Source organism: Canis lupus, chromosome 26 (assembly GCF_011100685.1).
Source record: "Canis lupus familiaris isolate Mischka breed German Shepherd chromosome 26, alternate assembly UU_Cfam_GSD_1.0, whole genome shotgun sequence".
NCBI classification, from domain to species: Eukaryota; Metazoa; Chordata; class Mammalia; order Carnivora; family Canidae; genus Canis; species Canis lupus.
The window spans coordinates 10,439,654-10,462,253 of NC_049247.1; the positions used below are offsets into that span (position 1 = coordinate 10,439,654).

A 22,600-nucleotide genomic window follows, 5' to 3' on the forward strand; every position below is an offset into this window, starting at 1 on the left:
CCTGGGGCCAGCTGGGGACCCACCAGGGACACTCATGGTTGCTAGGCAGGACTGTGCGCCCAGTGCGGCCAGAGCGGCCAAATTCTTGGGGAGCCAGGAAGTGAGACATTTATATCTATGTAAAATCACCTTTAGATTTTGGCAGTTTACTTAAAAACACTTTTTTTTTTTAAATAATGAAAAGTTTTGAACGCACATGAAAATAGGGAAATAAGTATAATAAAAAATGTTAATTTTTACAATACTGTGTGAGTCAAATAAAACATGTTCAATGGCTACCTCCGGCTACTCAGGGCCCTGGTCTAAGCCGGGCCTATTGGAAGTGTGGTCCTGGACGGGCAGCATCAGCACCACTTGGGAGTTGATTAGAAAATGCTGAATCTCAGGCCCCACCCCAGATCTACTGAATTAAACTCTGGATTTTAATGAGATCCCCAGCTGATCCATACACATGCTAAGGTTTGTTAGCATGTGTACAGGAAACCCTGTTCTAGGCCCTTTTGCCTGAACAAGTTTTATCATCCTCTCTCCTTTTTTTTTTTTTTTTTTAAAGATTTTATTTATTCCTGAGAGATACAGAGAGAGAGGCAGAGACATAGGCAGAGGGAGAAGCAAGCTCCATGCAGGGTGCCTGATGTGGGACTCCATCCCGGGACTCCAGGTTCATACCCTGAGCCGAAGGCAGATGCTTAACTGCTGAGCCATCCAGGTGTCCCTCCTTTTTTTTTTTTTTTTTTTTTTTTTAAGATTTTATTTATTTATTTGACAGTGAGCACACAAGCAGAGGGAGCAGCAGGTAGAGGAAGAAGCAGGCTCCTCGCCAACCAGGAGCAGGACATAGAGCTGGATCCCAGGACTCCCGGACCCCAGGATCATGACCTGAACAGAAGGCAGACACTTAACTGAGCCACCCAGGCACTCCCATCCTCTTTCCTGATTGGTCTTCCTGCCTCCAGGGTCACACACACACACACACACACACACACACACACACACTCTCTCTCTCTCTCTCTCTTTTTGATGTACTTGGAGTTCTTACCTTAATATCCTAAGACTCAGATCTGGTCCCAGATAATTTCACAGAGGGAAGAATATTCTTTAGGAAGGCTTGGCTATATTACACAGTAAAATTGACGGTGTTCACACTAGCACCCTGCCTGAACTGTTATCTCTTCTTTATCTTATAGAATTGTTTTGAAGATGAAATGAGTTAGATAATAGCATTTGTATATGTTTTTATTAATCAGGACTCTTTCAATGAAAAGAGATAATTTAAACCAGTTTAGGATAAATCAATAAATACGTATTTTTTCAAGGCTTAGAAAGACTAAGGGAGGATTTCAGGTATGGCTGGATCCAGGGGCTTAGGTAATGTACTTGGAACTTGGTCCTTCTCTTTCAGGAGGCAGTAAGGGCAATGGGGGCTGACTCACCTGGACCAAAAAGGCTGAGATTGGAAGCATGGTGGTTTATTTAAAAAAGAAAAGAAGGAAATAAATTGTTGGCATGGAAGGACCAGATGTCCCTTACTTAGTTGGAAACCATATTTGTTGTCATTCTTAGTGATTTTGTCTGATTGCCCCTACTAGATTTCAAGTTCTTTGAAAGCTATGGCTCTATCTTCCTCATCTTTGTGCCCTCACACAGCAGATGTACTGCATTTCACGTAATGATGCTCAGGAAGTACTGAATCAAATGTAATTGACTCAGTAGAGATTCAGTCTCTGAGACACCAGCCTCAGGCAAGAAATCTCTCTCCCCCTCTGAGTTACTGTGGAAGTTACTGTTGTCAAGCGCCTGTAGTATGAAGAACAACACAGACTCCGATGTTGGATGCCTTTGTTTCTCTCACTGCCACCCCTTGGTTCAAAGTCATTTTGTCCCTTTGCAGGTGCCAAGCAGCTAGGAAAATGGGCCCAGCATGAGACAATTTCAAACCGCGCAGCATTTTATTATGCAAAGGTAACAGGGTTTTCTCAGTGTGACCCCAGCCATAGTGCCTGCCTATGATGGTTACCTCAGAGTCAGGAAAAAAACAGAAGCTTTCAATAGTAAACGTCAATCAAAGGGAGCTGCTGAATCCCCATTTTGATAGGGGCCAAGATTCTTTTGAGAGGCAAAACTAATTTCCAGCAGCTAATAAGAGCCTTAAAAAAGCAAAAACAAAATGTAATAAAAAAGCTCCTCAAACCACCAAAAAAAAAAAAAAAAAAAAAAAAAAAACCACCGCCCCCAGAAGCAGCCCGCCCCATCTTCCCAAACAAAACAAAACAAAACAACCACAAATCAAACAAAACCCAACCAAACCAAAACAATAAAAAAAATAGAACACAGATATCTAGGAAGGTCTACAGAAGATTAGAAGTCTTTTAGGGGTACAATGCTTGGAACTGGATTTCTGTTCTTTTAGTCCAGCCTGAATGGGAGAGACAGCAGGGAGCATAAACATAACCTGAGAGGGACTCAGAATTATTTCTCCTATAAATTCTGTCATTAGATATCTTAATGAGTTAAGCTCTTATTAAAAAGAAAAAAGGAAAAAAAAAAAAAAGGCAAACATATAGACCACTCACATTTTAGTCTGAACTGACCACTTGTTGACAGCTAAGAGTTGCAAACTCAACTGTTCATAGGTTCCAGGCATGACATGTCAACAAGTGAAGTGGGCTGAGCCAGGAAAATAGGAGCATGGTAGGGATATGATGAACTGGAAAACACATGGCCCATCTACAGGGAGCAGCTGCAACTCAGCTCTCAGTAATTGTAGGCTCAGTATTACTGTATTTTTTGGAACAGAAGTTGGAAATCTAAATTTTATGTGAAATCTTCCAATATTTAAAAATATAAAAAAATTTACCTGTCTTATCTGCTAGTTTGTAACCTTTGCTCATCACAGACTTACCTTGATAATCTGATCAAAGCTATAGAACCTGGGAAATTTATTTTGTGTACAATTTCATAGAGGGCCTCCATCAATCCTACTGTGTGCCTGTTGGTCAGAACCCAAACCTGCTCTGCAGGTTATACTTACCAAGAGAGGACCTATTGGGCTAGATTTGCCACGATCACGTGTGCAGCACTTCTATTGGATAGAGTTTCAGTCATGGTCTCCCTCTCATGTTGTGATTGGTTGCATTTAGCTGGGGCTTTGATTCTGCATCCAATCAGGTGTTGCCAGTAGTTGCAGGGCTGGATATACGCAAGACGTGGGCTCCAGCCCCCCATTACTTTCAGAAGACAGTAAACCAGGGGTTACTTTTCTCAGAAGTAGCTGTGGGCACCCAGATCCTTTGAACTTCATTGCTCTCCAAGATGCTTCCTCACTGACATTCCACCCATCCCCCATTCTCTTTGCATTTGGAAAACTCCTTCCAAATCTCCCCTTTCATCTTCTTATATCAAAAAAAAAAAAAAATCCGGTAAAGGAGTTACTTTCAGTTTTTACTATCTCATTAAAAAATTAGTCTATCAAAGTAATGCAAGTACACCGTTGAAAAGTCAGATGATAACATATTTATAACAAAGTACTAGTTTCCACTTACTCTGCTAGTCCCTCTGTAGACACAACTATTTTCAACTCCTTTAGCTGATTCTTAGGGCATTTTCCCATCTTCATATTTCTATTCTTGATTTTGGCCTGTAGTTGTAGTTATTTCATTCACTCTCTCACTCATTAATCAATCAGTTAATTAAACACAAATACAGAAAACATCACTATGGGCTAGGGCCCCATGCTGCAATAGAGGGATGAGCAAAACCAGATTCAGTCTCTCCTTTATGGAATTCTTCACTAGCAGAGGGGCTGATCTATGATTAATCAAAGAATCACACAATTAAATGTAAAATGGCACCTGCAGTAAGTGAACCCAGGAAAGGCACATTACATGAGGGGGAATTTGACATGGTTGAGGAAATCAGAGAAGGCTTCCCTGAAGAAAGTTGATTGAGCTGAGATCTAAAAAGTGAGCAGATGTAAAAGCCTTGGGAGAGAGGGAAGGGAGGAAAGGAAAAGCATTTCAGGTAGAGGGAATAGCATATGCAAAACTCCATGGAGGGGAGTCTGTATGGTGGATATGAGAAACCATTTCCCCGGCTACTTGGAACTATAATTTCTAAATAAATGAACCTTCCTAGTAGAGACTTGGAAGAGAGGCATTGTGGTTAAGACCTGGGCTATGGGTTCAAATCTTCTCTCCCCAACTCATTACCTATTTGCCCTCACACAAGACACCTGACTTCTGAGTCTCAGTTTTCTTATGTAAAAAAATGCTGTTCCTAGGCAGTAGAGGATTTGGTGATGATCTTGAAATGACATAATTCTTGTAAAGTTTTGCTAAGTGCCTGTCCCACAATTAGTGGTAAAAAAAATGCTCATTGATATTATCACTATGTCGTTTTTTGTTTATTGTTTTTTTTAATTTTTATTATTATTATTTTTTTGTTTATTGTATAAATATCAGCTGATGGGGGCAAATCTAGGCTGAATCCTGAGGTTCTGAAGGCTAGCAAAGTCTGGGGGACAAACAATGCTTTGGTTTGAGCTGACCATCAGTCTGATGTCTTCAGATCACAGCGGAGAGAGAACACGTGTGTTTTGAAAGTCACCCTGAGCGTGGCGTTTTCCTGGTCTGCAGCCATTAGCCCTGATTACATGAGGTGCTTTAGAGCTCTGTGGACTCTCTCTGTCCCTCCCTTATTAGGATTGTCTGGGCAGGAGGCAGAGAGTGGATGCTTCGGGGGCAGGCATGCCTACAATGCACCTCAAGACTCTGCTGCCACATCCAAGGCTCAGAATCTTGGGAGTCTAGCCTTTGGCCAGAGAATTGTGTTGGTCATTCTCTTTCTGTCTTGCCTGAAATTCTAAAAACCCACTTTATTTTGACCTTGCCCCTGACCTTGTGGATGCCCTGAACCCAGGTGACAGGTTGTTTATGGTTTGCTAACAATGATGATGATGATATAATGTGGCATTAAAGCTGCAAGAAAAAAAAAAAAAGCTGCAAGAAGACTAGTTACCTGAGCAGCCCGGGTGGTTCAGCGGTTTAGCGCCGCCTACAGCTCAGGAAGTGATCCTGGGGACCGGGGATCAAGTCCCATGTCAGCCTCCCTGCATGGAGCCTGCTTCTCCCTTATTATTAAATAAATAAAATCTTAAAAAAAAAAGAAGACTAGTTACCTCTCTTTTCTCCTTCTTCCCTCTGCCTCTTCCTCTCTGTGCTTCACTGTCTCTGCCAGTTTGTCTTCCTGTATCTGTCTCTGCCTCTATCTCTATTATTATTATTATTATTATTATTATTTATTTTTATTTTTATCTCTTCGCCTTGCTTTATGTCTCTTTGCTTCTGTGTCTCAATCTCTAGTCTTTGCTTCTCTTTGCGTATCCTTCCATTTCTCTCTGGATGTAACATTAAATTCTTTCTCTCTTTAAAAAAGATTTTGTTAAAAAAAAAGATTTTGTTTATTTATTTGAGAGAGAGAGAGAGAGAGAAAGACCACAAGGGGGAGGGGAGGTCAGAGGGAGAAGCAGATTGCCTGCTGAGCGAGCAGGGAGGCTGATGTGGGGCTTAATCCCAGGACTCTGAGATCATGACCTGAGCTGGAACCAAGAGTAGGATACTGAACTGACTGAGGCTCCCCCACTTCGGGCGCCCCCTCTTCATTAACATTCTGTGATTTTATGGAAATAGCCTAGCCCTCTCAATGAGATCATCTGTGACCAAGGACTTAGCTAACATCATTTTTGTTTTGTGTAGGAAGGCAGTGGGAGGAGTTTGGTGCTCTGCACTTTGATATAGTTTAGTCAAGACAGCCTTTTTATGAGAAAATTTGTGCAAATTGGTTCACGAGGTGTAAGATGTGACTAAAATATTAAATTCCTACACTGTCAAAGCGCTAATGGATTGGGAAGGCAAATTATAGAGGCATGTTCTCCCACAGGAGTTCCACTGACATTTAAAATTAATTTTTCTTAAATCTGTGGCCATTACATTTCACACTGGTTTTGAGGGGGAACATTCCAAACCAAGTTCTTGGTGAGCACCCTAATAGAGGAGAACAGTAGTAATTAAATTAGAAGTGCAAAAATTGTTCTTTGGTTAAGTTTTCTTACCTTGGGGAACATTAGCAAGAGGAAATGTTTTGTAGCGTCTTGACAAAATTAAGATTATGGGCTGTAATGGAAATGAACAGACCTGCAGATAAAATGTTTGGGAAAAAACGCCAACTATACATGGCTTGGGAAGAGTTTTATGATTTTCCTGCCTCCTTCCCTCCCTTCCTTTTTTTCCTCCCTTTCTCTCCTTTCCATTCCTGTGTCGTATCCCTCCTGCCTGTATTATGCCTGGGTCAGTAGCCTGCTGTGCTTGAAACTGAACTGACATTCAAGATACCTGAGTTCAATCCCAGCCTTGCTGCTCACCAGCTATGTGACCTTGGGAAATTTATTCAGCTTCTCTGGGCTTCAGTGTCCTCTTGTGTTGAATGAGAAGTTTTTGGAGCAGATGACCATGAGTATTTTTTCCAGGTCTAAAATTCTTTGTCACACATGCCAACAAATGTTTAATTTTTAATATGCATTTTTGCCCTTGTTATGAAGAGGAAAAATTCATTAAACAATAATAAAAAAATGAACAAATGGGAATTACCTCCAATCCTACCACCCAAAAGAGCACTGTGAACAATTTAATGCATTTCCTTTTAGTTTTTTTTGGTACATAATTTCAATATACGGGTTGTTTGTATTATGTGTAGCACTTGGGTATCCTCTTCAGTTAGAATTTTCTCCTTGAGCATGTCCCTCTGTCCTTCTGTATTTATGAACATTTTTAGTGGGTACAGAGTATTTCACTCAGCACCTGGATTTACATTACCATTCCATGGTTGCTAAACATTTTGGCAGCTTTTCTCTTTTATGGCTACTTTACCTGGGGAGACTAAGATTTATCTAAAGCTCCTCTGTATTGTTTTAGAGCTTGAATAGAGAACTGAGGTCCAGCTTCATAGAGACTCCTTTCCATATAGGCCCACTGGCTGAATCTGGACAGCAGATACATTTTGTTCAACCTAAAGACGGTTTTTAATAATTAATTTTATTTTATTCTCACATTAAAAAAAAATCTAATATCTCACACAAAAATCCAGATTTCCAGCTTCTTTTAGAAATGTAAAAATTATCCTGAGTAGCAATAGGCAGGTGGTGTTGAGGGGCAATTGCCCCTTCTGGTGGGCATGGTCTCTTTGCTTTCCCCAACCCCCTGAGACCACCTGTGCTTTCCCCAACCCCCTGAGACCACCTCCCCTGTGGGCATTTGAATTTGAGCTCTATGGTGAATTGATTATGTTTGAGCTGAAGCATGGTACCAGTTAGGCACAGGCTGTGATGTGCTGAACTTTTCACTCGCTGAACAGGACCCAGTAAATACATGCTGGGCATTGTGCCAAGTCAGGCTGTTTTTACAGGTGCTCTGGGAATTGTGGGGCTGAATTTCTGTGTTCCGCATTGTTTTTGGTGGTTTGTGCTTGGAGAAATGAAATCATTATTTGGATGCTGCCAGGATGCAGGGCCGGATAACTCGGCAAAAACTCCTAACCTGGTTTTGAGAATTCGGGTCTACGATAGACCATCATTTATTTCTTTTTATCTATAGTTTAATGTGTGTGTCTGCTGTTTTCTGAAGCCTTAATTCAGGAGCCTTAGCCAGGCCATCTGCAATCAGACCCCTTTTTGGCACATATTGCAATTGTAATTACATTCTTATTTGTGTGCTTATTTGTGTGTGTCTCCACAGTGGCAGAGATAGTAATGCTCATCAAATATTCCATATACTCTGCTGCATTCCCACCTGCCTTGCAGTGAAGCAGGGCCATGTAATCAGTGCTGGTCCATGAGCTATGAACAGAGGGGTATGTGTGACCTTTAGGTTTAAGTGCAGGAAAGGATGTAAGCCCTCTGTGTGTCTTTCTATGCTGCGTGGAATGTGTTCGTCACGGTGTCATGATCAAAATGTGAAATCAGACTATTATTTTAGCCTGGATTTCGTAGTTACTTGGACTCTATGTGGTGAAGAGTACACTCTTGTGTTAAGGCACTGGGATTTCGGTGTATTTGTTACTGCAGCATAGCCTAGCTTAAACTGACTGATAGATCCTCTTAGACTTGATGAGTAGGGACTACACATTCATGTCTACAAAAGCTTTCGACAGACAGCCAGTGTTCAATTATAGGATGGATAAAGAAACAAATACAGTGTTTGTTTTTAGACTGTATGTATACCCAGGTCTTTCCTTCTGGGATGGCATGTTAGACTAGAAAGACACCCTCCTGGAGAAGAAAAAGAGAACTAACATTTATCAAGTACTATCTATTTTTGTCAGTTTTGATCCACATTTAAAGATGAGGAAAAAGAGGTCCACACAGATTAGGCAGGTTGCCCAGGGTCCTAAAGCTGTTTAATACATGGTTTTGTCAGAATGTCCCCTATCCATCTTTTCAATTGTCTTTAGGTTTTAGCTTGAATGCCTTCCCTGATCAGCAGGCTAGTCTACTTCTCACTGTTATATGTTCTCCTAGCTCCTGGAACTTCCCTATAGAATACTATTGCTTCCCACTAGACTCTCAGTGCTCTGCTCTGAGCGTAGGTCCTCTGTCTGTTTTGCTCAGTGCTGTATCTCCAGGACATAGTGTATGCCTGGCAAACTGGAGGTACTAAATAGATGTTTGTTCAATGAATAAAAAGGAGTCAGAAAACATAGACTGTTGTTCTGGTACCACCATTAATCAATTGGGTCTTCTTGGGCAAGTGATTTTACTTCCAGGAAATCTAGTGCTCCCCTTTATATAAAGAAGGTATTTGGCTCTGGTGTTCCACAAATGTTTCATTCTCAAATTACCCTCTTATTCCTTCTCAGGGTCTCATTTTGGGCTACTTTCTCATCCTTTTAATTTCATTCCTATTCCTGGAATAGCTGACAGAGCTGGGATTTGAACCCAGCAGTCTAACTAAATAGTCCATGAGAGAGGCACCTGGCTGGCTCAGTTGGTGGAGTGTGCAACTCTTGAGCTTGGGGTTGTGAGTTTGAGCCCCATGTTGGGTGTAGTGATTACTTAAAAAATAAAATCTTAAAAAAACCCCAAACAGTCCATGATTTTTTTAAAAGATTTTATTTATTCATGAGACACACACACACACACACACACACACACACATGAGAGAGAGAGAGAGAGACAGAGACAGAGACAGAGACAGAGGAGAAGCAGGCTCCATGCAGGAAGCCTGATGTGGGACTCGATCCTGGGACTCCAGAATCACACCCTGGGCCAAAGGCAGATGTCAAACCGCTGAGCCCCCCCAGGGATCCCCAACAGTCCATGATTTTAACTGCTAATTCCACCCATCTATTGCCCCACCTATCCTTCCATTTATCTGGTCGTTATTCATCCATCCACTTGTATGGTCACTCATCCATCCACATATCCTACCATCTATCCAAATATCCCATCCCTCCTTGAATGCATGCATGCATCCGTTTATTCATCTAGGGATTTTCTGTCCAAATACCCATATATTCTTCAAAAGTATTTTGGAGTGAATACTGTATGCTAGGCCCTGTGCTGAGGGTACTCGGTCCAACAGGAACAAAACCAACTGAGTTCCTACCCTCCTGGAGTCTCAGTTCATGAGGTTTCTCCTGTGTTGCTATTAATGTGGGATGTTGAAATAATGCTCAATGTGTGAGCTGGAGCTCTTCAGTTGATTCTATTGTATTTGTTCTTGTATCCTCATGGATAATATAATACTGTGTTGTAATTATTACATGTAAATATATTAGTTAATTAACAAGTGTTTATTGTATGCCAGGCACTATGTTAGGTACACACAAGACCCAACTTGTTCCACAGCTCCAGAGGGTATCACTCACCCTCTTCTATTTGATCCTAGAATTGTATAGAATAGTGGGACCACTGTCTTAAAGGAGTCCACAGCCTAGTATAATGATTAAGAGCTTGGGTTCTGAATCTGGACAGACTGGCTTTGAGTTCCATTTTTGCCACTTATTGACTTTGTAATTTTGTCAAATCACTTCACCTCTCTGTGCTTCAATTTCCTTGCCTGTAAGATAGGGATAATAATAGTTCATAGATTGTTATATGGCAAAGAGTTATTTAATGGAAAAGCTCTCAGAATAGTACCTAGCGTATAGTAAGTGCTCAATAAAAAACTAGTGAGCAACTTAGATATATCTGCACTTTGTGGCTTTCTTTAACAGTTTTTCAGGTGGGGAAACTGAGGAGCATGACCTACCCAAACCTGACATGATCAGCTTAACCCAGTCTATGATAAATTGGTTAGTGACTGTTTATTGATCTAGAGGGTATGTGTTTCATGTAACAAGGTACTTACCCAAGCTAGCATAAACCAATTTTTAATAAACTGTGACCCTATTTTGATGTTTGATTACTCTCAAGCTCTGTCCCTTCCTTCCCCTTTTCCCTTTGCCCCATATCTGGGCAAGCCAGTAAGAAATCCCATGTGCTTCATGCTTTGATGCCATTCCCTAACCACAACAAAATGAAAATCTCATCCCTCTCTTTGGTCAAGACATTCCAGATCAGCTTGAGTGCCTGCCCTATTATCCCCAGAAAATTTCATTATATAAGTAACAAATCTTTACATACCCTTCTCGTGCATGTGTGGTATCATCAATCTTGACATCCAAACCAACTTTAGGTAGAGCATTGATTCCATTCTCCATGGGAAAACCATAAAATCCTAATGTTAACAGAGCGAATTTGGAGAAACCAAATATAATGGAGATACTAATTGATCTGAAGGAAATGACCCAGAAATTGCACTTCTCTGATGCTACTGGAGAAAGTATATACACCTGTGTGAGAGGAGCAGCTCAATAAACCATGGTACATCCTGGCATGGGCTACCTGACAGTCATTAAAAAAATTAAGTAGGGTGGTTGTGTACAGAGAAGGGTAGATTCCCTCCAAACATGTCATTGAGTGAGAAAAACAAGATGAAGACGATGTTAAGTATGTCTATGTTCTTTTTAGAATTAATTTTTGATGTGATGTGAGGTAGGGAGGAATCATGGTGTTTCTTTTTTTGTCTGTATGACTGTCCAATTGATTCAGCATCATTTGTTCAAACGATCCTTTTGTACAACAGCAATGCCTTTATTATAAATAAAATGACTGTCTATGTGTGGTTCAGCTCCAGGACTGTATCTTGTGCCATTCATCTATCATGGGCCAAGGCCAACACCACAAAATCTTAACAATTATAGCTCTAAGGAAGACTTGAAATCTGGTGGTGTAATTGTTTTCTCTTCCTCCTTGTCTTTCATCTATATTGCTTGATTTTTGTTAGGTTCTTTGCATTTCCATATAAGTTTTAGAATCAGCTTATATATTTCAATTAAAAAAGATTGATTTTGGGCAGCCCCAGTGGCGCAGCGGTTTAGCACCGCCTGCAGCCCAGGGCGTGATCCTGGAGACCCTGGATTGAGTCCCACGTCGGGCTCTCTGTATGATGCCTGCTTCTCCCTCTGCCTGTGTCTCTGCCTCTCTCTCTGGCTCTATGAATAAATAAATAAAAATCTTAAAAAAAAAAGGTTGATTTTAGCAGATTTTGATTGGGATTCCAGTGAATCCATAGATCATTTTGGGGATAACTAAAATCTCAGGAATCTATTGACGTGGGAAATCCTCCATTTATGTGAATATATTTTATTTATTTATTTGAGAGAGAGAGAGAGAGAGAGAGCACAAGGTGGGGAGGGGTGGGAAAAGGAGAAGCAGACTCCCTGATGAACAGGGAGCCCAATGCAGGGCTCCATCCCAGGACCCAGGGATCATCACCTGAGCCAAAAGCAGATGCTTAACCTACTGAGCCAACCAGGCCACCTGTGTGTGATATTCTTTAACCTTTGTCCACAGTGTTTGTAGTTCTTAGCGTAGAAATCTTACTTATCTTTTGTTAAATTTGTCCCCAGATGTAAAATATTTTTTGATTGTATGATAAATGACATTTTGTTTTATTATTTATTATTTATTTTAAAGTAGACCCCACACTCAATTTGGGGCTTGAACTCATGACTCTAAGATCAAGAGCTGCATGCTCTACCAGCTGAGCCAGCCAGGGACCCCAATGATATTGCCTTTTAAATTTCCTTTTTCTCTTGTTTGTTGCTAACGTAGGGTAGCATGTATGTGGTAGGATGCCATTTATGTTAACCTCCCCCTACCCAAACTTCTTCTGTAATTTTCTTTCTGTGTAATTTTTCTATCTGTGTAAATTCAAAGGAAAAAGCCTGAAACTGAACATAATAGTAACTTCTGTGGGGGGAGAGGGACTTGGATTCTTGGGGAAAGGTTGTGTTCAAGAGGGATGTTAGCCTTATCTGTCATGTTTCATGTTTTAATTCTTATATAAAAGGGAATGTTTTAAAAAATGTTTTGTTTATTTATTCATAAGAGACACACAGAGAGAAGCAGAGACACAGGCAGAGGGAGAAGCAGGCTCCCTGCGGGAAGCCCAATGTGGAACACAATTCCAGGACTCCAGGATCATGATCCAAGCCAAAGGCAGATGCTCAGCCACTGTACCACCCCAGATGCCCCAAAAGGGAATGTTTTTTTTTTTTTTAAAGACACATTTATTCAGCGTCATGATCAGACTATTACATTTAGCAATCAACAGCATGGGTGCAAAAAAAAAATCTACATTAAAATCCTTTGTTGGAATGGTTTACACTTTCCACAGAACAGAAACTAAAATAACCTGTTATACAATTAGTCACAAATACAGTCTCGAGTTTTTTGCCCATACACATGAGTATTGTCTAAAACACATCTTCTTTGTAGCAGCTAGGCCCTGCCACCACTGTGCTTGGCTGAGTTCACAAATCTGTTGTAACCTGTAGCTTCCTGTCACTTCTCTGGCTCTCCTCTCCTGCTAAGCTTTGTTTCCTGGCAGTAATTAAAACCTTCTGCCACTGCCATAGCTGCTGCTGCTGCTGGAACCACCATAGCCACCTTGGTTTCGTGGTTTGGCAAAGTATTGGCCTCCACCACCATAGGGGCCAGAGCTTCTGCCTCCAAAATTTCCTCCTTTCATGGGTCCAAAATTTGAGGATTGATTGTTGTAATTGCCAAAATCGTTATAGCTTCTGCCACCTCCAAAGTTGCTTCCATCATTACTGAGTCCGTTGTAGCCATCCCCACTGCCACCGTATCCACCACCACCTCGACTGCCACCGAAGCCACCTTGACCACTGAAGTTCCCTCCATGACCAAAGTTGTCATTCCCACCAAAACCACCTCCACGACCACCACCAAAGTTTCCAGAACCACTTCGGCCTCTTTGGCTGGACGAAGCACTAGCCATCTCTTACTTCCATAGGGCTTTCCTTACTTCACAGTTGTGGCCATTCACAGGATGGTATTTTTGAATGACAATCTTGTCTACAGAGTCATGGTCGTCAAAGGTCACAAAAGCAAAACCTCTCTTTTTGCCACTGCCTCGGTCAGTCATGATCTCAATCACTTCAATTTTCCCATACTGTTCAAAATAATCTCTTAGATGATGTTCTTCAGTGTCTTCTTTAATGCCACCAACAAAAATCTTTTTCACAGTTAAGTGGGCACCGGGTCTTTGAGAATCTTCTAGGGAGACAGCCCTCTTTGGTTCCATGACTCTTCCGTCCACCTTGTGCGGCCCAGTGTTCCTGGCCGCGTCCACCTCCTCCTGGGTGGTGTATGTGACGAACCCAAGGCCTCTGGAGTGCTTGGTGTTGGGGTCTCTCATTACCACACAGTCCGGAAGCACCCCCCATTGCTCAAAATGGCTCCTCAGACTCTCATCGGTTGTTTGGAAGCCCAAACCTCCGATGAAGAGCTTCCACAGCTGCTCGGGCTCTTTGGGAGACTCTGACTTAGACATGACGGCGGTGGGAGGGGAGACTTTAACGATGTTTACTCGGCGGCGTCCAGGGGCAGAAACCCAAAAGGGAATGTTTTAATGTCTTCCTTGTGTAATTAAAAATCTATTAAAAGAAGAGAAAAAACAAATGATTCCTCCTTCCCTAGCCTGGTGGGGAGTATGTGTGTGATTGATGAATTGGTAGAGCCCCAGGACTCCCTCCCACCTGTGTCAGGAAGGTACCTGGATTGAAATTGTAATTAAAAGCACAAAAGTCTGATCAATTGGGTTGACCTCTGCAGAGAGATGGTGTTAATTGAGAATCTGTAGAAGCAAGTCCAGGGAGGCCAGACTGATCAGCGTGTGTGACCAGAATTGTTTAAAAAAGAGAGTTCCTAGACCTACAAGCAAGAGAACCTGCCCGTGCATCAGATAAATTCCTAGAATCGAGGGGCTCAATATTATGATCACCCAACTGACTCTTTGATTTCAGGACAACCTATAATGTCTGTCTTCAGCTGGGTCCCCCCAGAAGAGGACCAGAGACAAGGGTCTAAGGACTTCATCTGGCTGGTGATTCCATGAAGCACTCATCGAGGGATAAGTGAGAGAGAGAAGAGCAGTAAGCTGTAATGTTTTGCTGAGGGCCAGCTAGGCTCAGTTTTGCTTGGGACCCTGGGAGGCTGTGAAACACATGCTTCCAAGTTGCTCATGGTATACAAAGTTGTGTGGTTGAGGAAGCACTTATCCCTCACTCACACTAGCCATTGGTTGAGGCTTCTCCTGGAGGAAGAAGACCTGCTTCTGACCTGCTCTGTATTCTGGATTAACCTGATCTGGCAACCAGACAAAGTCCTGGCAAAGAATCACAGGTACTTATATAAGTTACCAATTCAGGGATGGTGGAAGGGATAGCAGTAATGTACAGTATGACTTCTTGTGTAATTTGTAACAAGCAGAAATGTGCTTGGTAGAGATGATAAATTTATTCCCCTGAGCTCTTCTGGTTCTCACCAGTAGTCAATAAATTGGCAGTCTGATTTATGCATTGCTCTCTTGTGAGGTAAGCTGGTAGGAGTCAAGAGAGATGGCCCCTTTGTGGGAGTACTTGGCAAAATGGAATTTCTTAGACCAAGTTTGAAAGCTGAAAAGTGAAAAGTTGCACCAGGGAGGGGCCATGAATAAGTGAAGTGGGCAGGAGGAGGGGGACAATGCATAGGAAGTGCTTGGCATGGTGCTTTGCATGTAGTTAATGCTCAATAAATGTTACGTACAGAACAGCAGGCACCAGTAACTATTTTAAGGGAAACCAAACCCTTGGAAAGGAGCCGAGTGTAACTAAATGCAAAGGTGCCAAAAAAATTCAAAACTAACCAGAAGGAGGTTATGAAAGAAATCTCCATACCTAACGCTAGCCTCTTGTGTAGACTTTGTAATTAGGATGACAGGCATTTTCTATTAATTGCACTGATAGTGACTTCTTAGGGGTGAGGTTAATTGGTAATGTGGGTGTGTAACGTCTTCCCCTCAGATATTTTAGATGCCAGTAATTAACCTCTTTGTTCCAGAGGGCAGCCATTCATCATTTGTCTTCTTGTTGTTCGGCTGTCAGCTCTTTCACATTGCCTGCTGCATTGGCTTTGACACATTAGCAGGGCTGTCATGGAGGAATACAAAAGGGAGTCATAGGGTCCTGGTAGCAAGACAAAGTGGACTTTCTATTCCTGTGGCCCAGATGAGAGCTACTTATCCAGCAGTTGCCATGAGGTCTAGTGGTGGGCGCTTATAACCTTACAAGGGTCAATGGGAATATCTGTACCTAAAAGAGAATTATGGCTTCTGAAATATGAAAAGAAAACCATGCAGTTAAAATATTTTTTAAAAGATAGATTTATTTATTTATTTATTTATTTATTTATTTATTTATTTATTATAGACATAGAGAGAGAGAGAGGCAGAGACACAGGAGGAGGGAGAAGCAGGCTCCATGCAGGAGCCCGATGTGGGACTTGATCCCAGGTCTCCAGGATCACGCCCTGGGCTGCAGGGGTGCTAAACTGCTGCGCCACTGGGGCTGCCCCAATTAAAATATTTTTAAATTTTATTTTTTTTAGCTTTATGGAGGTATGATTGACAAGTTAAAATTATATATATTTAGGTTGTTCAGCATGAATTTTTCAAAAGGTGTACAATGTAATGATTTAATATGTGTATACATTGTGACATGATTACCAAAACCAAGTTAATTAACACATCTGTGACCTCATATAGGTACCATTTGTGTGTGTGTGTGTGTGTGTGTGTGTGTGTGTGTGAGCATGTGGTGAGAACAGTTTAGATTTACTCTCTTAGCAGATTTCAAGTATACAGTACAGTATTATTAGCTATAATCACCCTCCTGTACATTACATCTTCAGAATTTACTCATTTTTCTAACTGAAACTTTATATCCTTTGACTAATATCTTTTCATTTCCCCCTGGAAATCACCTATCTACTCTCTTTTTCTGTGAGTTTGACTTTATGTAATTGAGATTGATTCATGTTTCATTTCATGAAGCACTGTGCACATTATAACAGTCAGTGATTATGACAGTGATTATGTCAGCCAGTCAATGGCAACTCAACTTATGGTTCTTTCTTTTTCTTTTCTTTTTTTTTTTTTTAAATTTTTATTTATTTATGATAGTCACAGAGAGAGAGAGAGAGAGGCAGAGACACAGGCAGAGGGAGAAGCAGGCTCCATGCACCGGGAGCCCGACGTGGGACTCGATCCCGGGTCTCCAGGATCGCGCCCTGGGCCAAAGGCAGGCGCCAAACCGCTGCGCCACCCAGGGATCCCTCTTTTTCTTTTTTTTAAAAAAGATTTTATTTATTTATTCATGAGAGAGAGAGAGAGAGAAAGAGAGAGAGGCAGAGACACAGGCAGAGGGAGAAGCAGGCTCCATGGAGGGACCTCCGTCTCCAGGATCACACCCTGGGCTGAAGGCAGCACTAAACGGCTGAGCCACCGGGCTGCCTTATGGTTCTTTATATATTATATTTTACATAGTACGTTTTAATATTTTTATATTTGAGGTGAGGGCATGTATTGTCAAGCTGTACAGGGTTTAAATGTGACCCTTCCCTGTGTACAGCTTGCTGATCAAAATTTGGTTTGTAGGAATTTGATTTACAAATGAATGGACTATTTAGAGCTTGGGATATCATGGCAACCTGCTCACCTGGTTTTTTGGGTATTTTTTAGAACTTAAAGGTTTTATTTTATTTTATTTTTTTATTTTTTATTTTTTTATAAATAAAATCTTTTTTTAAATTTTTATTTATTTATGATAGTCACAGAGAGAGAGAGAGAGAGAGAGAGAGAGAGAGAGGCAGAGACATAGGCAGAGGGAGAAGCAGGCTCCATGCACCAGGAGCCCGACATGGGATTCGATACCGGGTCTCCAGGATCACACCCTGGGCCAAAGGCAGGCGCCAAACCGCTTCGCCACCCAGGGGTCCCGAACTTAAAGGTTTTAATTGCAAAAGTAAATTTATTCTTGTTGGAAATGCATAATAAATACAATCAAGTATAAAGAAAACTATTAGTAATGTCCCGTCATCCTTCCCTGCCTCCTTCTGGTATGTTTTGAAAATTTAAATGCAGCGTTTCCAAACTTTCCTAGGAGTTGGGGAGATTTGGGATTTACCTGCCCTGTTCCTGCCCCCTGCAGAGTGGCCAACAGTCAGGCACACCCTGTCTGCCATTAAAAGGGAAAACTTGTTCCCTTTACTCACACTTCTGACACCAGATGTGTGGATTACATCTTACATTACATCCTTACATCAAGCGGTTCTCCAGCTCCCTGGATACCATCTGGGCTCCTACAATTCAATTCTGACACTAGTTAACAGACCCCATAGGTTAAGGGCTCAGTCCCACTGACTGCTTTGCCTTTGATTCAGATGCTAATTGCAAATTCCATGTTGTGACCTGTGCTTCTGACCAACTGACTGTAGTTCCCACAACAGCCTCCTCTGGGCTTGATAATTTGCTCTAATGGTTCACAGAATGCAGGAGATGCTTTACTTATGTTTACTGGTTTATTATAAAGGATATTATAAAAGCTATGGATGACAGCCAGTTGAAGAGGCACATATGGTGAGATATCTAAGTGCAGGAGCTTTTGTCTCTGTGGAGTTGGGGTGTTCTACCCTCCTGGCAAATGGATGTGTTCACCAACCTAGAAGCTCTCTAAACCCTGCTGTTGAAGGTTTTTATGGAGAGTCCATTAAATAGACACAATTGATGAAATCATTGGCCATTGCAGTTAACTCAGTCCTAGCACCCTCATCTCCCTAGAGGTTGGGAAGGGAGTCAAGGGCTGAAAGTTCCATCCCTCTAATCATGCCAAGGTCTTTCGAGTGACCAGCTCCCAGTCATCTCATTTACGTACAAAAAGACATTCATCATTGTAAAGATTTCAAGGGTCTTAGAAGCTCCTGTGTCAGGAACAGGAGACAAAGCCCAAATATAACAAAAGATACTCCTAGCATCCCCATCACTCAGGAAATCCGAAGGGTTTTAAGAGTTCAGTGTCAGGAACTGGGGCCCAAGACCAAATATCTATGTCTTATTATGTCACAGCCACCAACTATCCCAGTGACTTTAGGTAAATGGCTTGAACCCTCTGAGCATCAGCCTCTGGTGTGCACCATGGGATGACAACAGTACCTGCCTCCTGGATTGCTGTAAGGACTGAGTGAGTTAATGTGCATGGAAGATTCAGGACCATATGTAGTGCCTGGTGTAGGGACTAATGACAGGCTGCCCCAAGATGAGCCCCTTTGCATGAACATTATTTTGAGTTAAAAGCAATCAAAACCCACAAGATTCAGAAAAATCTCTTTACCTTTCTCTCAACTGCCTGCTTGCACCAGGAAGAGAGCTATTTACAGAGATTCCTCTTATCTCAGACACTTATCTGCATAATAGGCCAAGCTTTATCTCCTTTCACCTTCCTTCTAATGGTCCATTTCCCCTTTGTATCTTCAGATTCCTACTCCTCTCCTTAGCTCACGAAGCATCATGTTGCCTCACTATCTTTGGAATTTCCATGTCTGTGTGGATTCCTTGAATGTATGCTATTAAATTTGATTTTCTCCTGTTAATCTACCTCACGTCAATTTGATTCTTAGTCCAGCTGGAAGGACCTTGAAGTGCATAGAAAATTCTTTCTTCCCAACACTGGTATGGCATATATACTCCAATAAGTGCACTCTTTCTGAACCCTGAACCCTCAGTCTGGGCAAGATTGCATAACACATATTCTGAATCACAGTGGTGCAAAATTTCCAGTGTTTGAGCATTTAGGGCACTCCCTGGGGGTATAATTAGAATCAGATTTTGGGAAAGGTTGATTCACTCAATCATCTGTTTTTTTCCTCTTAATTTAAATACAGAGTATACTGCAAGTCCCTCTCCCCAGGTGAGCTGAAGAATTAATGCCAGCTCTGATAATCCTGCCTGGCTTCAAAATGGTTCATTATTACTGATAGCAACAACTACCATTTATTTAGTGCTCCCTCTGTGCCAGGCTCTACTCTAAGTCCTTTTCTAGTTTAGGGTGTTCTCAGGGACTCTGAGTCACATTCTTGCCTCCTTCAAGCAGTGTGTCTTCTGAGCCTTGGTTTCCTCATCTATAAAATGGGACAAGATTAGCTGCCCTGTCAACAGGGTTGCTTGCAGATTAAATGCACAATAAATGCAAAGTTCTAAGCCTGAAGCTGGGCAGGCCATAAGCACTTGATAAATGTTAACATTATTATCATTGTGTTCCTTAATCCTTATGGCAACCCTTTGAAGTAAGTATGAAAAATATTTGGCTCATTTCATACAGCAGAACTCTAAAAACAGGCGCCTTCAGTATTTCATTCCATATCCCTTTATAATCTTTTTCACAGTATATTTGGGGTTGGGGATGTAAATTAGCTCCTTATCAACAGGAAAGTGGGTATATACATTAGATTCATACCACTGAAAATGAATGAGCTAGAGCTCTGAATCAACAGGGGTGAGTCCTCTAAAAAACAACGTCAAGAGCAATAAAAGAAAGTTGCACAAAAATGCACACAGTACATTATTTACATAAAGTTTAAAAATATGCAAAGCAGGGTGCCTGGGTGGCTCAATGAGTTAAGCACCTGACTCTTGATTTTGGCTCAGGTCATGATCTTGGGGTCAAGGTCGTGGGATTGAGCCCCACATCAAGCTCTGTGCTCAGTGGGGAGTCTGCTGGAAATTCTTTTTCCCTCTCCCTCTGCCTTTCTCCCTGCTTGTGCACACATGCTCTCTTTCTCAAATAAATCTTTAAAAAATATGCAAAGCAATTATATCATATTAGGGATACATATTACACAAGTAGGAAGTAGAAGTACAAAGACATGCCTGGGACTGCAAACAACAAATTCAGAGTGTTTGTACATTGCACTCCTTCTGTGGAGACAGTGGTGGTACGGTTGTGGAGGGGCACATGAGAGTCTTTAGATATTTTGGGAATGTTTATTTCTTAATCTGGGGGCGTTTATTCTTTATGCCTTTCAAAATATGCTTCAAGTAGGTAATAATAATTTTTAAAATTGTACGCTGGCCATGGGTAGGGGACTTGGGGGGCTCCCTCTGTATTCTTGAGCTTCCTTGTCCCAAACCAGGTTCTTTAACCTTCCTGAGCCCACACTTTCTCTGCAACCACCTCCATTTCTTCTATTGTGCCTTGTTAACAAAGACCCCAGCCCATCTGGCTCAAAACAGAGTTTCTAGTTGGCCAGTGTCTCAATTTGCATAAAGGAGCTCTTCTTTCTCCACCAGTGTTTTATTATTTTTTAAAAAATATTTTCTTTATTTACTTAAGAGAAAGTAAGCGAGAGAGAAACATAAATGGGGGGAAGGGCAAAGAGAGAGAAAGAAGCAGGCTCCCTGCTCACCAGGGAGCCAACATGCAACTTGATCCCAGGACCCTGAGATCATGACCTGAGCGGAAGGCAGACATCCAACCAACTGAGCCACCCAGGCACTCCTCCACCAGTTTTTAAATTACCTTTTACCTGCCTGGCTTCATGACCCACCCACCTCCAAACACTCCTCGGCATCCAACTGGCTCTTTTATTCCATTAGGTTGGAGGGGGCAGGAGGAGAGAGGCATTCTCATTACCACAGAAATGGGGCCAGCCTTACTAGGGGCAGGGCTTACAGGAGTCAACAGGTATATGATGGGGTTCCCCTACTCCAATCCCAAGATATTTATAAAAGTGAAGTTTGATTAAAATGAGTAGCAAAAGGATTTTTTTTAAGGGAAAAGGGGATATTACATAGTCCTCCCCCCACTCCCTCCAGCATGCTGCCTAGTAGTGTGTGTGTTGGTTTGTGGAAGACAGGAGCCACATTTGCCAGGCAATCAGCTCTGGTCTTCTTGCAACAGCTGACTTTTTTTTTTTATCTGGGAATAGGGTCAAGATAGGAGGAATTCTAAATAAGTATATTTTCCAGGTGACTGAAACATATCCCCTGGAGATAATCTATATTTATATGCAGAACATGAAGTTCAGAGAGGTTAAGTAATTTTAATTTTCCCAAGGGTCCACAGCAGGTAATGTGCCACAGCTGATAACCTGGAACCTTGATCTGTTCCAAGTTAGGGATTGTGTGCTTCACTCTTTGTTAGTGTGTTGATAAAACTTCTATTTTACTGGGCAGCCTGGGTGGTTCGGTGGTTTAGCACCTGCCTTTGGTCCAGGGCCTGATCCTGGAGACCCAGGATCGAGTCCCACGTCGGGTTCCCTGCATGGAGCCTGCTTCTCCCTCTGCCTCTCTCTCTCTCTCTCTGTGTCTCTCATGAATAAATAAATAAAATCTTTAAAAAAAAACAACACTTCTATTTTACTAAGGGTGATTTTAATGGGAGTCATTCCAAGAATCACCCCGTTTAAATTGTTTTCCTTTTTTTTTTTTTTTAAGATTTTATTTATTTATTTATTCATGAGAGAGAGAGAGGCAGAGACACAGGCAGAGACAGAAGCAGGCTCCATGCAGGGAGCCCAACGTGGGACTCAATCCTGGGTCTCCAGGATCACACCCTGGGCTGTAGGTGGCGCTAAACCGCTCAACCACCCGGGCTGCTCTGTTTTACTTTCTAAAAAAGGACACAGAAACAATTTAACTTTTTTTCCATATTGTAAAAGTCAGCTGTCCACACATTCTGCAGGTATGCTCTCACCTGTAATTAAGGGGAAAGAGGGAAAGGAAACTAACATATATTTGACTATCAGATGCCAGGCATCTCCAGGACACCTAACAGATTCTTATTTATTTTCCCTATTCTCTGTTATTATTCCCATTTTACAGATGGAGAAACTGTGGCTTGGTGTATTAGTTATCTATTGCAGCCTAGCAGATTAACCAAAATGTAGCAGCCTGAACCAGCAAATGTTAATGATCGTTCATAGTTTCTGAGGGTCATTCTTTCAGGAGCAGCTTGGCTGGGTGGTTCTGGCTGAGGATTAAAAAAAAAAAAATTTATTTATTTATTCATAGACACAGAGAGAGAGAGAGGCAGAGACATAGGCAGAGGGAGAAGCAGGCTCCATGCAGGGAGCCCGATGTGGGACTCGATCCCGGGTGTCCAGGATCAC

The 22,600-nt window shown here is 41.8% G+C and overlaps 1 protein-coding gene and 1 pseudogene across 1 annotated transcript in view; one reads left to right on the forward strand and one right to left on the reverse strand.

The window, feature by feature from the left end:
- Positions 1-22,600, forward strand: part of RPH3A (rabphilin 3A) — a 265,289-nt gene that overhangs the window by 411 nt on the left and 242,278 nt on the right. The window lies entirely within an intron of this gene.
- On the reverse strand, positions 12,990-13,952 carry LOC100687843 (annotated as a pseudogene).